The sequence below is a fragment of the Hyla sarda genome, chromosome 7 (genome assembly GCF_029499605.1).
Source record: "Hyla sarda isolate aHylSar1 chromosome 7, aHylSar1.hap1, whole genome shotgun sequence".
In the NCBI taxonomy this organism is placed as follows: Eukaryota; Metazoa; Chordata; class Amphibia; order Anura; family Hylidae; genus Hyla; species Hyla sarda.
This window is the reverse complement of record NC_079195.1, coordinates 155,178,121-155,195,079: the sequence shown is the minus strand read 5'-3', so window position 1 is coordinate 155,195,079 and position 16,959 is coordinate 155,178,121. Positions and strand designations below refer to the sequence as shown.

Here is a 16,959-nt window from a genome sequence, read left to right as displayed (position 1 = left end):
CGAAAGCCACCTTAGACCTTTCAGTAGGAAACTGATCCGACATCATCTCCAAATGCAGGGAACATTGCGAAAGAAAGCCACGGCAAAACTTAGAGTCCCCATTAAATTTGTCCGGCAAGGACAGGCGGAGGCTAGGAGTGGCCACTCGCTGCGGAAGAGGTGCAGGAGCTGGCGGAGGAGATGGTTGCTGCTGCTGTAGCTGAGACTGAATCTGCTGTAGCTGCGACTGGAGTTGCTGAGTCATGGTGGTCAAGTACGACAGCTGGTGATCTTGTTGGGCAATCTGTCGGGCTTGCTGGGCGACCAGTGTGGGGAGGTCGGCGACAACAGGCAGAGGAACTTCAGCGGGATCCATGGCCGGATCTACTGTCACGATGCCGGCTGGCAGGAGGTGGATCCTCTGTGCCAGAGAGGGATTGGCGTGGACCGTGCTAGTGGACCGGTTCTAAGTCACTACTGGTTTTCACCAGAGCCCGCCGCAAAGCGGGATGGACTTGCTGCGGCGGTAGTGACCAGGTCGTATCCACTAGCAACGGCTCAACCTCTCTGGCTGCTGAAGATAGGCGCGGTACAAGGGAGTAGACAGAAGCAAGGTCGGACGTAGCAGAAGGTCGGGGGCAGGCGGCAAGGTTCGTAGTCAGGGTGGATAGCAGTAGTACTGGTACACAGGCTTTGGACACACAAAACGCTTTCACTGGCACAAGGCAACAAGATCCGGCAAGGAAGTGCATGGGAGGAGGTCAGATAAAGGCAGGGAGCAGATGGAAGCCAATTAAGCTAATTGGGCCAGGCACCAATCATTGGTGCACTGGCCCTTTAAGTCTCAGGGAGCTGGCGCGCGCGCGCCCTAGAGAGCGGAGCCGCGCGCGCCAGCACATGACAGCAGGGGACGGGAACGGGTAAGTGACCTGGGATGCGATTCGCGAGCGGGCGCGTCCCGCTGTGCGAATCGCATCCCCGACGGCCATGACAGTGCAGCGCTCCCGGTCAGCGGGACCGACCGGGGCGCTGCGGAGAGAGAGACGCCGTACGCGCTCCGGGGAGGAGCGGGGACCCGGAGCGCTAGGCGTAACAGAAGCGGTTAAGGATAAGCGGTTTAAGGAGAGAGACATGAAAAGCATTGGGAATACGGAGAGAAGGGGAAAGAAGGAGTTTGTAGGAGACAGGATTCATTTGGCACTTGATTTTAAAGGGTCCAAGATAACGTGGTCCCAGTTTATAACTGGGGACACGGAAGCGGATATACTTGGCGGAGAGCCACCCTTTGTCTCCAGGAACAAAGACAGGAGGAGCCCTACTTTTTTTGTCGGCATGCTTCTTCATCCGGGATGAGGCCTGTATGAGCGATTTTTGAGTCTCTTTCCAGATGGTGGAGAAGTCCCGGGTAACCTCATCAACAGCGGGCAAACCAGAAGGCGTGGGAGTGGGGAGGGGGGGGGGGAGAGGGTGACGGCCGTACACCACAAAGAACGGGGATTTAGCGGAGGACTCAGAGACTTTGAAATTGTACGAGAATTCGGCCCAGGGTAGCAGATCGGCCCAATCATCCTGGCGGGAGGAAACAAAATGTCGCAAATAGTCACCAAGAACCTGGTTAACTCTCTCCACTTGCCCATTGGATTGGGGATGATAGCAAGACGAGAAATTTAATTTGATTTTAAGCTGATTACAAAGGGCCCTCCAGAATTTCGACACAAATTGAACGCCTCTATCCGAGACGATATGCGCAGGAAGCCCGTGAAGGCGAAAAATGTGTACAAAAAATTGTTTCGCCAACTGTGGCGCAGAAGGAAGACCTGGAAGTGGAATAAAATGTGCCATCTTGGAGAAACGATCAACGACCACCCAAATGACTGTGTTGCCATGGGATAAAGGCAGGTCTGTTATAAAGTCCATAGCAATCTGAGACCATGGTAGCTCAGGAACAAGCAGAGGATGAAGGAGGCCGGCAGGCTTCTGACGAGGAGTTTTGTCCCGGGCACAGACTGTACAAGCCCGACCAAAATCAGCAACATCTGCTTCCAGGGTAGGCCACCAATAAAAACGAGAGATGAGCTGGATGGACTTTTTGACGCCAGCATGGTCGGCGAGGTGTGAGGAGTGTCCCCACCTGAGGATCCTGAGGCGCTGGTGTGGAGGGATGAAGGTCTTTCCAGGAGGAGTTTGTCTGATGGAAGCTGGGGAAGCGAAGATCAGACACTCAGGAGGAATAATGTGTTGCAGGGAGGCTTCCATTTCAGAGGCATCCAAGGCACGAGAGAGGGCGTCAGCCCTGATGTTCTTGTCAGCAGGGCGAAAATGAATCTCAAAGTTAAAATGGGCAAAAAACAACGACCACCTAGCCTGGCGTGGGTTTAGCCGTTGGGCGGACTGAAGATAAGAGAGATTCTTGTGCTCAGTGTATATAATAATTGGGTATTTGGACCCCTCCAGCAGGTGCCTCCATTCCTCGAGGGCTAGTTTTATGGCCAGCAGTTCTCGATCACCAATGGAGTAATTTTTTTCCGCCGGAGAGAAGGTCCTAGAAAACAAACCACAAGTAACGTTATGTCCAGAATAGTTTTTTTGTAGGAGTACAGCTCCCGCTCCCACCGAGGAGGCGTCTACCTCCAGTGAGAAGGGTTTAGATGGATCAGGTCAGAAGAGTACGGGAGCAGAAGAAAAGGCAGTTTTGAGACGGTTGAACGCCTCGTCCGCTTGAGGAGGCCAGGACTTAGGGTTGGCGTTTTTCTTGGTTAGGGCCACAATTGGGGCCACAATGGTGGAAAAATGTGGAATAAATTGTCTGTAGTAATTGGCAAACCCCAAGAAACGTTGGATAGGTCGGAGTCTGGAGGGGCGTGGCCAATCTAACACGGCTGACAGTTTGTCCGGGTCCATTTGAAGTCCCTGGCCAGAGACTAAATATCCTAGGAAGGGAAGAGATTGGCATTCAAAGAGACATTTCTCCATCTTGGCATATAATTGATTGTCCCAGAGTCTCTGAAGAACCAGGCGGACATGACAGCGGTGTTCTTCGAGGTTAGAAGAGAAAATCAAAATGTCGTCCAAGTAGACCACAACACAGGTATATAATAAATCACAAAAAATTTAATTTACAAAGTCCTGGAAGACAGCAGAGGAATTGCAAAGCCCAAAGGGCATAACCAGATGTTCAAAGTGTCCGTCTCTGGTGTTAAATGCGGTCTTCACTCGTCCCCTTCCCTGATGCGGATGAGATTATATGCACCTCTTAAATTGGAGATTTTCCTATGCTTGATGACGGAAAATATAGATTTTATAAAAGACAGGAGGCGAGCATTAATTGCATTTCCTTCTTTACTGCAAAACATAGCAGCCAACAAACAGTTAACTTATACAAGAAAAAACTTTGAACATGCAGGTGTGACCACCTAGTTTGCTAGATACAGGTAACCAATAAGAGTGAAGGAAGCCATATAAAGGACCAGGTGTGCAAGGTACTTCCTCTTTCTTTGTGCGAAACATAATAACATGTAATACTAAAGATCAAACATTAAAGTCCAAACAACAGATCAATTTCTTGAAGAACTGTCCATCAATGAGGATGAGCTGGATTCCACTTGAAGGTCATCAATGTTGTAGTTGTAAAAATACTTGAGATAGGAACGAAACCACCATCCAATAAAGTATAAATTGGAGCATATAGACCGACATCTCTGGATGTTTAGTAAGCTGAAATACATAAAAGAGATTATTAAGAGGGTGGAAGTGGGAGGGATAATGCTCGCCTCCTGTCTTTTATAAAATCTATATTTTCCGTCATCAAGCATAGGAAAATCTCCAATTTTATAACAAGACAGGAGGCTTACATTAATTGCATGTTTAAAGCTATGATGTCATAATAATATAACATTCTACTAATTATTATAATAGAGACATAGATACATGTTGTTCTGGTCTGAAGTAAAACGTTTTAAAAGTCGAGTCAGAAGACCAATTAGCTGCCTTAAGTAAGTCCGCCGAAGAACCACCAGATTGTATTATTTTAGTAGATACTGCTCCTCTGACAGATGGAGCCCCAAATTTTGAAACATCAATATTCGCCATGGACATAACATTTCTGACCCATCTAGCCAGAGTGGCCGAAGACACCGGTAAATGAGGTTTACAGTAAGAAATAAGGAGTTGAGAAGAAGAGGAATCCCGGATCTCTTTAGTTTTGGATTCATATACTTGTAAGCTTTTAACCACACATAGTTTGTCATTAAATGGAAAGGATGGGTAAAATACTTGGCGAATATCAGTTTTGGTCCTTTTATGGATAGAAAAAGAAACTCCCTGAGGAGAAAATTGTCTCTGAGATATGTCAAGAACTCTCACGTCAGAAATTCTTTTGATAGATATAAGACATAGTAAGGTTGTCAATCTGAAAGAGATGTTTCAGGGAGAAGTACTCATTATCTTGCCAAGAATTGAATAATTCTAAAACTAGATTAACATTCCAAGTAGATTGATATTTGGGTAATGGTGGACGTTTGAAACGTATACCTTTCAGGAGTTTACAAATAATAGGATGTTTGCCAATAGGAAGAGAATTGATAGGAGTATGATAAAAGGATATTGCTGACCGATAAAGATTTATTGTACGGTAAGCTTTACCTAGATCATAAGAGGTGGAAAGGTAATTTAAGATATGGGGAATAGGTGCAGATATGGGATCCAGACCCCGTTGAAGGCACCAATTAGACCATAGTTTCCAGGCTGATCTGTAAGCGATCCTGGTACCTGGGGCCCATGCTTCTGACAAGATATCTCTAATTGATTGAGAAAGTTCCCACTCCATAGAGATTGTCCCGAAATCAGCCACGCTACTAATTGAAGTTGTTGGGAGACAATCAGAGGGTGAGGATTCCCTGAGGGATCCGTCAGTAAGTTCTGAAAATTGGGAAGAATCCTTGGGTAATCTATTATCATTCCCAAGATTTGGGGAAACCAAGGTTGGGATGGCCACCACGGAGTTATTAGTACCAAAGTGGCTTTCTGGATCGATACTTGAAGAAGAAGTCTGGGGATGAGAATAAATGGGGGAAAAGCATATAGTGTTTTCTTTGGCCATACCTGGATAAGGGCATCCGTTCCTGCGGATTCTGGATCTGGGCGCCAACTGAAGAATCTTTGGATTTGGCGATTCAGTCTGGAAGCGAATAGGTCTAAATGAAGAGGACCCCATAAAAGGAGAATTTGTTGAAAAACATAAGGGTCCAGTCTCCAATCGCTATGATCCATGAGATAACGGGAGTACCAATCCGCTATTGTATTGTAAAGTCCCGGAATGTATTCTGCCTTGAGAATGATGTCTCTGACTAGACAAAAGTGCCATAGGTCCTTGACAATATTCGTCAGTATGGGGGAAGTTGTTCCTCCCAGTCTGTTGATATATTGGACAGCTGAAATATTGTCCATGCGTAATAGTATGCAGCAATTGGTTCTGTCCCTCGCGAAGCTCCTGAGGGCAAAGAATCCCGCCGTCAGTTCCAAACAGTTGATGTGTAATTGTGATTCTTGAACCGACCATTTGCCCCCTGTGGACTGGTGACCACAGCGTGCTCCCCAGCCCATGAGGCTCGCATCTGACTCCAGAATTAAATTTGGCATAGGATTGAAGATGGTTTTCCCATTCCAATCCTGAATGTGGAGTAGCCACCAAAGTAATTCTTCTTTCGCTTCTGGTGATAATTGGACTTCGTCCGAATATCCTAAGCCTTCTCTCAAGTGTTGTATCTTCAGGCGTTGAAGTGCTCGATAATGTAATGGAGCTGGGAAGATCACCTGAATCGAAGCTGAAAGAAGCCCTACAATCCGAGCTATAGCTCGAAGAGAAATCAAGTTCTTGTTCAGAAGAGAGCGAATTTCTTTGCGAATCATGCGTAATTTCTTCACTGGAAGGCTCAGAGTATTGATTAGAAACCCCAGGAATTCTAGTTCCTGAGTAGGAAAAAGGATGGATTTGTCCTGATTTATTAAGAAGCCTAAATTGGTTAATAATTCTAGAGTCCAGTTCATATGTAGAAAGGCTAGATTGAAAGATCTGGCCAGAATGAGGATGTCGTCCAGATAAATTATGAGACGAACACCCCTGGCTCGAAGTAAGGATACTACTGATTTCATCAATTTGGTGAAACACCAAGGGGCTGATGACAGCCTGAAAGGGAGGCACGTGAACTGCCATTTTTTGCCTTTCCAAACAAATTGAAGAAAAAATTGGGATGAAGGATGTATCGGGACTGTCAGGTAAGCATCCTTCAGATCGATCTTGACCATCCAATCGTTGATCAGAAGAAGATCTCTTAAAAGATGGATACCCTCCATCTTGAAGTGACGGTAAACTACTAAATTGTTTAAAAACTTTAAGTTTATAACCGGTCGATAACCCGCATCTTTCTTTTTCACTAGAAAAAGGTTGCTGATATACCCTGGTGATTCTAGGGGTACTTGAACAATAGCTTGTTTGGACAGCAGCTCCTTGATTTCCAGGAGTTGATCTTGGACAGAAAAATTTATCGGAGGTGGAGGGGACGACTGAGTCGGGACAGAAATGAACTCTATCATATAGCCTTTGGTTGTATTGATAATCCATTGGTCGGAAGATATCCTTTCCCAAAGGTGGGAAAAATGTAGGAGTCTTCCGCCCACTGGGGGAAGGGAAGAATTTGTTAGAGATAGACTTACTTGAAAATCTGGAACGGTTGTTAAATCTTTGTCTTCTGGTTCTCCAGGAGCGGCCTCGATACGGGAAGAAGGGTTGGGATTGTAGTTGGGGTTGAGGCTGGGGAGGGGGATGGCATAAGAGGCTCTATCTGTGTATGTGGGGCCTCTGTATTGTGCTCTGAATTGAGATTGTCGGCCGGGAAAACGACCCCTACTTCTCCCGGCCCTGCCAAAAACTCTAGTTGGGAAAACCTTCTTAAGTGACGATTGGGCTTTGTCCAGTGTAGAAAATAGACCAACGTACTTAGACATTTCCTTTATGAAATTGTCTCCGAAAAGACGATTTTCAACATCAGTAGATGTGGGAGTAGGTGCTAGGTACGTTAATTGTGGATCCAGTTTCAACAGGATTGAACGCCTTCTTTCAATACAGAAGGCTTCGTTGATACTACCAAAGAGGCACATAGCCCTTTGTATCCAGCCCCTAAGAGAATTGACATTAATCTGAGTTCCTGTTTTGAATGCTTCCTCTGACATATCCATAATTTTTGTTAACGGACCCAATAAATCTAAGAATTTATCCTGGCATAGTTTAAAACTTCGGTCAATACCTTTAATAGGGTTCTATCCCGACGTTTGAATATACCTAGTCAAGATAGGGTCAATATCTGGGGTTAAAGAGGAAGCCAAAGATAAGGTGGGGCTTGGACACTCCGCTCTTAATTTATTTCTAGCTTTATTGTCTAGATTTTTTCTTAGCCATAAACAAATAAATGTATCTACCTCCGGGCTAGGAGTCCACTCTCCAGATCTGGGGTGTACTATCTGGGAGGGGTCAAAAAATGGTACCCCCTGACTATCCAGAACGTTTGCATTAGATGTACTATTTTTGTCAAAATATGTTCCACCCTCAGACTCCATAGGGTAGTAAGAGGGGTCATTTCCATCCGTTATATCGGAGTCATCAACGTATTCACCATCATCATGTTCCCCATCATAAAATTCATAATGTTCCTCATAATCCTCCGTTATTGGTGTAATGGAGGTTTGATTAACCCGTGTTTCAATTATCTCCTCCTGGGTAGAGGGTCCTGGAAGCTGTACATTAGCTTCAGTATGGTTGCTGTTAAGCATATTATCATCAGTATTCTGACCTTTTTCTTTATATATAATTTTTCTTAGTTTTTTGGGGTTAAGGTCGTTATATGAAGAAATTCTCTTTTTTGCATGACTTTGATGAGCCAGCTGAGCAGAGGTCTGTGATATAGCTCTCGCTACAGAGTCAGCTATAGTCTCTTGTACTGCTGCCATGGCACTATTTACAGCAGTATGTACCGACCGAGAGACAGAATGGTCCACTAGTAGTTGTAATTGGTCATTTATAACAATATCTGCATTAGTGGTTTTTTGCTCAGCGGTCATTTTAAAAAAATGTAAACTGTAATTTAACAATGAAAATTAATAGGCAATATTTTGATAATAAAATATCTGAAATAATGGGTAGAAATAACTGGTCCGGGATTTACAATAAATTGTACTGGGACACAATTGTTACTGTCTTAATAAAGACAGAATAACTGTAAGCAGCTATCTGTGAGAAGATTAATTGAAATTTACTGAAGTGACAGCAAGCGGAGCGGTATAGGTGAGTAGAGGGGACGTTCCTGTCAGGCGAGCTGAGTGCGTCTGACAGGAACGAGCTCGAGCGCAGTGAGAACCACTACGCGAACTCTCGCGAGACTATGCGAAGTCTCACAGTGGGAGATGCGCGCGCAGATGTAATGTCGGCCGGAGGAGTAACGCCAGACACAGACAGTGCGTACAGGTAAAATAAGAGATAAATCTAGCGATTAATTCAGCGGAGAGAACAGTAAGAGTATGGAGGAGAAAGAAGTGTAGGTAGAAATAGAATGGAGACTTAGATATAGAGTAGAAGTGGTGACCATGGGGTGACACCGCCTGGAAATTAGTACTATTATAATACAGAATATACTATAATACAGACTATATCCAATAATACATTATAACCTAGAAATGCTTAACTCTGGCTGCAAGCAGAAAAGAAAAAGGAAGTACCTTGCACACCTGGTCCTTTATATGGCTTCCTTCACTCTTATTGGTTACCTGTATCTAGCAAACTAGGTGGTCACACCTGCATGTTCAAAGTTTTTTCTTGTATAAGTTAACTGTTTGTTGGCTGCTATGTTTTGCAGTAAAGAAGGAAATGCAATTAATGTAAGCCTCCTGTCTTGTTATAAAATCCAATTTGGTGAAGATGTTGGCGCCACGTAGGCGGTCAAAGAGTTCCGAGATAAGAGGCAGGGGATAGCAGTTTTTTATAGTGATTTTATTAAGACCGCGGTAATCAATGCATGGTCGTAAGGAACCGTCTTTTTTGGAGACAAAGAAGAACCCTGCTCCGGCAGGGGAGGAAAACTTGCGGATAAATCCCCTTTTTAAATTTTTTTGGATGTACTCCGTCATGGCTTGTGTTTCAGGAGCTGACAGGGGATAGATTCTGCCCCGGGGTGGAGTAGTACCAGGAAGGAGATCAATAGGACAGTCATAAGGCCTGTGAGGAGGCAAAGTCTCTGCTTGTTTTTTGCAAAAAACATCGGCATAGTCCAGATAGGCCTTGGGGAGACCTGGTATCGGAGGAGCCATAGGGTTTTGACTGGCAGGACTGGGAGCAGACGTAAGGCATTTTTTGTAGCAAGAAGTACCCCAGTTCTTGATTTCCCCGGTGGTCCAGTCAAGGGTAGGGGAATGGCGTTGAAGCCAAGGCAGTCCGAGAAGAATTTCAGAAGTGCAGTTAGAAAGGACCAGAAATTCAATCTTTTCGTGATGGGGTCCAATGCACATTAACAGGGGTTCTGTGCGGTAACGCACAGTACAGTCCAATCTTTCACCATTAACTGAGGCGATGTAGAGAGGACTGGCGAGACTGGTCACTGGGATGTTGAACCTGTTAACGAAAGAGGCCAAAATAAAATTTCCTGCAGATCCAGAATCCAAGAAGGCCACAGCTGAGAAGGAGGAGTTAGAAGAAGAAATCCGCACAGGCACAGTAAGACGTGGAGAAGCAGAGTTTACACCTAGAGCTGTCTCACCTTTGTGCGGAATCGGAGTGCGTCTTTCCTGACACGGATGATGGATAGGACAATCCTTCAAGAAGTGTTCGGTACTGGCACAGTACAGTAGGGGTGTGAATCGCCAATAATTTGGCTATTCGATTCGAATCGCGATACCAGTGTGGCGATTCGATATATCCCGATATATCGCGATACCGTCTAGGTGACGATACATCGCGATATATCCCGATTCTGTTTAAAAAACAATGTCTTTTACGCTTTTATTAAAACTTTTATTTTTTTTGTGCACTTTATTAGTCTTTTAGGAATCATTAGATTCCTCAGACAGATGAATAGAGTTCTATTGAACTCCATTTATCTGCTATCCATTGTTAGAGCCTGGTCCAGCCAGGCTCTATCAATGACAGAGCCACGGAGAGCCTACACATCTCCCTTTAGACGCCGCTGCTTTGACAGCGGCGATCTAAAGGGTTAATAGCCAGTCGCGGCGATCGCCGCATGCTGGCTATTAGCGGCGGCCCCCGGCTACTGAGAACAGCCGGGGGCTGCAGAGTATGGAGCGGGCACGAGTCGGGAGCCCGCTCCATACAGACTGCTGAGCACCGCATGCAGGATACTAGCGGCGGTCATGCATCAGCGGCCCCTGGATACTGAAATCAGCCGGGGGCCGCAGAGTATGGAGCTGGCACGAGTCGGAGCCATACATCCAGAGCGCCGCCACCGTGTCAGATCCGGCTGACAAAATGTGGAACTTGTATCTCCTGATGCCCGGGACATGCTTTCTGTGAATCAGGAGATACAAATTCCACATCACTAAAGCGATTTTTCACTTGCCGATACTGAATCGATTCAAAATATTTTTGAATCGATTCAGCATCGGCAAGTGAAAAATCGCGATAATCGCGGGAATCGATTTTTTCTTACATCCCTACAGTACAGGCATAGGTTCTCATTGCGGCGGCGTGTCACCTCTTGTGGTGTCAGGCTAGACCGGTCTACTTGCATAGCCTCCACGGCGGAAGGCACAGGAACAGATTGCAGCGGACCAGAGAAGAGAGGAGCCAGGGAGAGAAACCGCCTAGTGCAAACAAAGTCCATATCTTGGCGGTGCTCCTGGCGTCTTTCGGAAAAATGCATGTCGATGCGGGTGGCCAAATGAATAAGTTCATGCAGGTTGGCAGGGATTTCTCGTGCGGCCAGCACATCTTTGATGTTACTGGATAGGCTTTTTTTGAAGGTCACACAGAGGGCCTCGTTATTCCAAGATAATTCGGAGGCGAGAGTACGAAATTGCATGGCGTACTCGCCTACTGAAGAATTACCCTGGACCAGGTTCAGCAGGGCAGTCTCGGCAGAAGAAGCTCGGGCTGGTTCCTCAAAGACACTTCGAATCTCCGCAAAGAAAGAGAGTACGGAGGCAGTGACAGGATCATTGCGGTCCCAGAGTGGTGTGGCCCATGACAGGGCCTTCCCAGACAGGAGACTAACCACGAAAGCCACCTTTGACCGTTCAGTTGGAAATTGGTCCGACATAATCTCCAAATGCAGGGAACATTGCGAGAGAAAACCACGGCAAAGTCTAGAGTCCCCATCAAACTTGTCCGGCAACGATAAACGGAGGCTGGATGCGGCCACTCGCTGCGGAGGAGGTGCAGGAGCTGGCGGAGGAGATGGTTGCTGAAGCTGTGGTAGAAGCTGCTGTAGCATAACAGTCAGTTGAGACAGCTGATGGCCTTGTTGCGCTATCTGTTGCGACTGCTGGGCGACCACCGTGGTAAGGTCAGCGACAACTGGCAGCGGGATCCATGGCCGGATCTACTGTCAGGATTCGGCAGGCTGGAGGTGGATCCTCTGTGTCAGAGAGGGATTGGCGTGGACCGTGCCGGCGGACCGGTTCTAAGTTGCTACTGGTTTTCACCAGAGCCCGCCGCAAAGCGGGATGGTCTTGCAGCGGCGGTAGCAACCAGGTCGTATCCACCGGTAACGGCTCAACCTCTCTGACTGCTGAGATAAGCGCGGTACAAGGGATTAGGCAAGAGCAAGGTCGGACGTAGCAGAAGGTCAGGGCAGGCAGCAAGGATCGTAGTCAGGGGCAACGGCAAGAGGTCTGGAACACTGGCTTGGGATACACAAGGAACGCTTTCACTGGCACAATGGCAACAAGATCCGGCAAGGAAGTGAAGGGGAAGTGAGGTAATATAGGGAAGTGCACAGGTTAACACACTAATTAAAACCATGCGCCAATCAGTGACGCACTGGCCCTTTAAATCGCAGAGAGCCGGTGCGCGCACCTTAGGGAGCGGGGCCGCGCGCGCCGGGACAGCACAGACGGGGAACGAGTCTGGTTAACGGGCCGCGATGCGCACCGCGAGCGGGCGCGTCCCGCATCGCGAATCGCATCCCGGCTAGGGACATTATCGCAGCGCTCCCGGTCAGCGGGTCTGACCGGGGCGCTGCGAACATGAGAACGCTGCGAGCGCTCCGGGGAGGAGCGGGGACCCGGAGCGCTCGGCGTAACAAATGCCTTCTTCTCAATACCAGTAGGCAAGTACCAAACTCCTTTTTGCTTTTTCCTTTGACGGCCGCCAGTTAACTTGGGCAAGAATGCCCCAAGGATTTGCTGATTCACCTGTTGTGTTCAGCATTGTCCTCCAAACAACTTTAAAACCTTGGCACCCCCCCCCCCCCCCAGGGTTCAGTGCTGTTACAATATGTGGATGACCTATTACTGTGTAGTTATACTCATGGAGTGGTTTTTGATCATGGGGTCATCTGGCAAAGAAGGGGGTTTGTGGCGGCAGATGGCCACAAGATCTCTCATGCTTCCTTGGTCACAGATCTCCTACAAGCCCTACTACTTCCTTCACAAATCGCTATAATCCATTGTAGGGCCCACACCAATGGTACTGATCACATCTCAAAAGGAAACGCCATTGCAGACAAAATAGCTAAACAAACTGCAACTCAGACTCCACAATAGAAGACTACGCAAACCCACATGGCATGTCTAACACCACCATCCCTGGAAATCACACAAATGTTAGTTGATTTACAAAAACATGTTTCAGAACAAGAAGAAAAGGACTGGATCTACCCAGTTATGCAAAAGACTCCGAAAACCGGATTAATTTGCAAAGAGGGGAAACCATGTATACCACAACATAGTGCACCCCTGTTCATTGCTCAATTTCACGGAGTAGGCCACAATAGTATCTCTACCACATGTACCCTTTTGAAACAACACTTCTATATCACAGATATATTCAAGCTAGTCAAAGATTACATCTCCAGATGTATTACATGCCTGAGAAATAACCCCAACAACCCAAACAAGACTGAACATCAACACTTAAATTACCCCACCACTCCTTTCACTCATCTCCAGGTTGACTACACACATATTCCACACACTAAAGGTAAACAGGAATATGCATTAGTGATAGTGGATATGTTTTCTAGATGGCCAGAGGTATTCCCAACCAAAAGTGAAGATGCAAAAACAACTGCAAAAATTCTCACCCAACAGATCATCCGCAGATGGGGTGTCCCTGTATCCATAGAGTCAGATCAAGATCCTGCTTTCACCTCCAAACTAATTAGGGAAACCTCGAAGTTATTGAGAATAGACTGGAAGTTCCATGTCCCATATCATCCACAATCCTCAGGGATAGTAGAAAGAATGAATAGAACAGTCAAGGACAAAATAAGAAAGGCCACAGGGGGCACCTTTGAGAAGTGGAAACAAGTCCTTCCCATCATACTCGCAGAAATTAGAATGACCCCCCATAAGACTTTAAAACTCTCCCCCTTGGAGATTCTCATGGGTAGGCCTTTCCCAACTCCATGGGCCCAACGACCACTTATAACAGAAGAAGGGGACCTCGACCAGATAAGGGAACAATATGTCACAGACCTCATCCAAACCCTTGATAAAGTAGAAGAAAAAGTTGTCTGTAATTCTCCTTCTCTCCCACAGGAACCAACACACCAGTTCCAGGAAGGCGACACTGTCCTGGTTAAGACTCTGTCGAAAGGAAAGAAGCCCGGAGACCTCACCTTTGGACCCCCAACCACAGTTGTTGCCGTGACGAGGACGGTGGTTCTCACGGAAGACAGCCCTTCTTGGATCCACGCCTCTCGGATCAAACTCGTCCAACATCACCCAAAGGAGGTAATAACGGGGGCAGACAGCCCTGATCTTGAAAGCCTACCGAAAGATGTACCCGCTGATGCCCTGGCCTTGTTTTGGCAGATGGTCGAATAAACTAATTCTCATGATGTTTGCATTAATGACTTTATTAACTTTGATTCACCCCACGGTGGCTCTGCAGAATGAATTAGAGAGACACCCAAACAATAAGTTCCTGAAACACCATATAATGTTAGCACAAAACCTCACTGCGAAGGATTGTTGGATATGCACCCATGCCCCTGTGTCTGCCCAAAGCATGCCCTACTTTGCTATCCCTGTGCCCTTATATGAATTATTTCAGGGAGACTGTTTTGACATGCTTGCTGACAATGAGGCACGATATGCAAAGAACTGGAACACCTCAGTGGGAATTCCTATAGTAGGATGGGTGGGGCAGCCATAGTGGCAGGGAAACTTAAGCAGCCCAGGCCCAGGACCACACCAAATGTTGGTTTTCAAAGGGGGTTCCTGGGTAACTCGAGTAGTCACACATATACTAGACCTAGGAGAGATCCCCATGGAAGGGATAAAAGTTAGTTTTCACAGGACATCCGCAAGTACTGATCTTCTTAAACCCAGCTAGATAGAAAGGTACTTACATTACCCAAAGTGGCCAAATAACACCCTCTTTGCTCAGGCTACTCAAGACGAAGACTGCTATAAAAAAACAGGACACCAACCATGCAATGACACGTCAGAATACCAACTTACTGATCCAATATGTAATAACCCAGATGTTGGCTACTGCGGTAGATTAGGGCAGATACCTTCCTGGTGTTACTTAACAAATGCCTCTAGACTCATTGACATAGTTAATAAACTTATCAATCAACATTCCTCTTTCTGGGAGCTCCCACGAGACATCTATTGGGTATGTGGTAGGGAAGCCTACAAGTGGTTGCCGGTAGGGGTCAAAGGCACATGCACCCTAGCTAGACTTACCCCCTCGACCTTTGTCATATCCAACGACGACATTGACATGAGAGCAGCTCCTAAACACGTTATACCGAAGAGCAGCAGATAACAAAGAAAGGGAAAACGGTAGGCCACATGTTGTACAAATGGGAATAACCAACAAGCTTTTTAGCACCATTTTTATATATCCAATGGTGATGCAAATATGGGATAAGTTAGTCGAAGCCACTAACTACCTCAACGACCAAATATATGACATTTTAGAAATTACTAATACCTCTGTGTCCGTGCAAAACCAACTGATGATAGTGACTAACCAACATAGTCTTGGATTATCTCACAGCAGCCCAAGGAGGGATGTGTCAAATCATAGGTCCTACTTGCTGCCATTACATAGACACTTCAGGAACAATTCAGATGCACCACCAGCTTGAGAACATACAAAAATTGAGGGGCAAATATACCAAAGACAATGAAATCAACAGGGATAAGTGGTGGGGGGATACCTTTTCAATATTGAATCCCGCTACCTGGCTCAAGGGCATAGGAGGATGGATAGGGGGCGTTCTGCAGCTCATAATACACATTACTGTCATTGCCCTCATAGTATATGTGTCAATAAAACGTATTTTCTTATGTATGAAACGCTGCAAGCAGGGACCTGCTGCAGATACTAAAATCCTCCTCTCCACCTCATCAGACACCCAAGTCCCTCTACTTCACCGCCACTCGGCAGAATGCTATACTGCCTACATAAAGACCTTTCAAAAGAAAATAGAAAACAAGAAAAACCAAGTTTGTCTAAAGTGACAACTGGTATTAAGAGGTGATTGAAGGATACAAGGGTCTTGATAAAATAATACAGATCTGTAATCTTGTATGATATATATCTTAATTCTGCTTTTTGTAACCGCAAGGCAAGTACTGTACTTCCTGTTTTCTCAACTGCTGATTCGTAACTATTGTGCACGTACATCCTGTATTTGTGCTCTGCTGACTTGTAACTATTAAGCAACTATGGTATATATATATATATATATATGAATGTTGGTAAATAGTAAAACAGAGCGTACTTAGACAGTATCCTGTGTATGCATGTATTTTTTCCACACCCGACAAGACGCTCTCCTGGCCAGTACAAGCCTTAAGCCAAATTGGACCTAGTACCAGGGGTACTGAGTAGATAGAGGACCTTTCACCCCCTATCCTCAACGTTATATGTCTTGTGCATGGAACGCCTCCATAATGACATTCGTCAGAACCCAAACATAGAGGGCCTGGACGCCCCCTCCCCGCACCAGTACAAATGCTCTGCCTATGCTGATGATCTTCTCCTCTACCTCTCGTCCCCGCTTACATCCCTCCCCTCCCTGAAGGCTACCTTGCAACACTTCACGGCTCACAGTAATTACAAGCTAAATCCTACTAAATGTGAGGCACTCAGCATCACTCTCCCTCAACCCGTGATCCGCCAACTACATCATAATTACCCCTTTAAGTGGCAAACCAAATCTCTGAAATACCTGCGTATCCAAGTTCCTGCCCACGTCGCCGATGCGTACCGTCTTAATTACCCCCCACTGCTCCAAGTACTCATGTCGGACCTGGCCAGATGGGAGCGCAGGGACTTCTCGTGGGTTAATATAATTAAGATGAATGTCCTCCCCCGCCTCCTGTCCCTTTTTTCAGAAATACCGGTACACCTCCCTCGCCAACTCTTCAGGGACCTCACTGGGCTGAGTAGCGCGCCACGTCCTATTCCGTAGAAAGTCTGTGGGGGGTCTTGCCTTACCGCACTGCCTCTCCTACCACTTAGCAGCAGTATTCACCTGAGTACTGGATAGCTTCCACTACTACTCGTCAAAACAGTGGGTGCTATTGAAAGCATATTCCACGGGTATTGACCCGGGACCTCTGCTCTAGCTCCCAACTCAGGAGCTCCTCAGATCCACTCTCCTGACTCTCGCACCGGTCCTACATTCCATTGCTTGTGCCCGCAGTTCCTACCCGAGTACTGTCATTTTTACAACTCTTCTAAATCCACTCTGTACCTACACCATCCGCTTACTCCCTTTGAATCGCTCTGCGCTT

General features: G+C 46.4%; 1 protein-coding gene across 8 annotated transcripts in view; it reads right to left on the bottom strand.

The window, feature by feature from the left end:
* The window catches only part of LOC130282600 (gastrula zinc finger protein XlCGF26.1-like), a 381,272-nt gene that overhangs the window by 333,756 nt on the left and 30,557 nt on the right, over positions 1 to 16,959 (bottom strand). The window contains exon 2 of one of the 8 annotated variants that reach the window (XR_008846467.1): positions 3,077 to 3,693. The exons of the other annotated variants lie outside the window; for them this stretch is intronic. The gene's annotated coding sequence lies outside the window, so the exon portion shown is untranslated. Of the gene's footprint in view, positions 1 to 3,076; positions 3,694 to 16,959 lie in introns of those variants that run through there. 8 annotated transcript variants of the gene reach the window in all.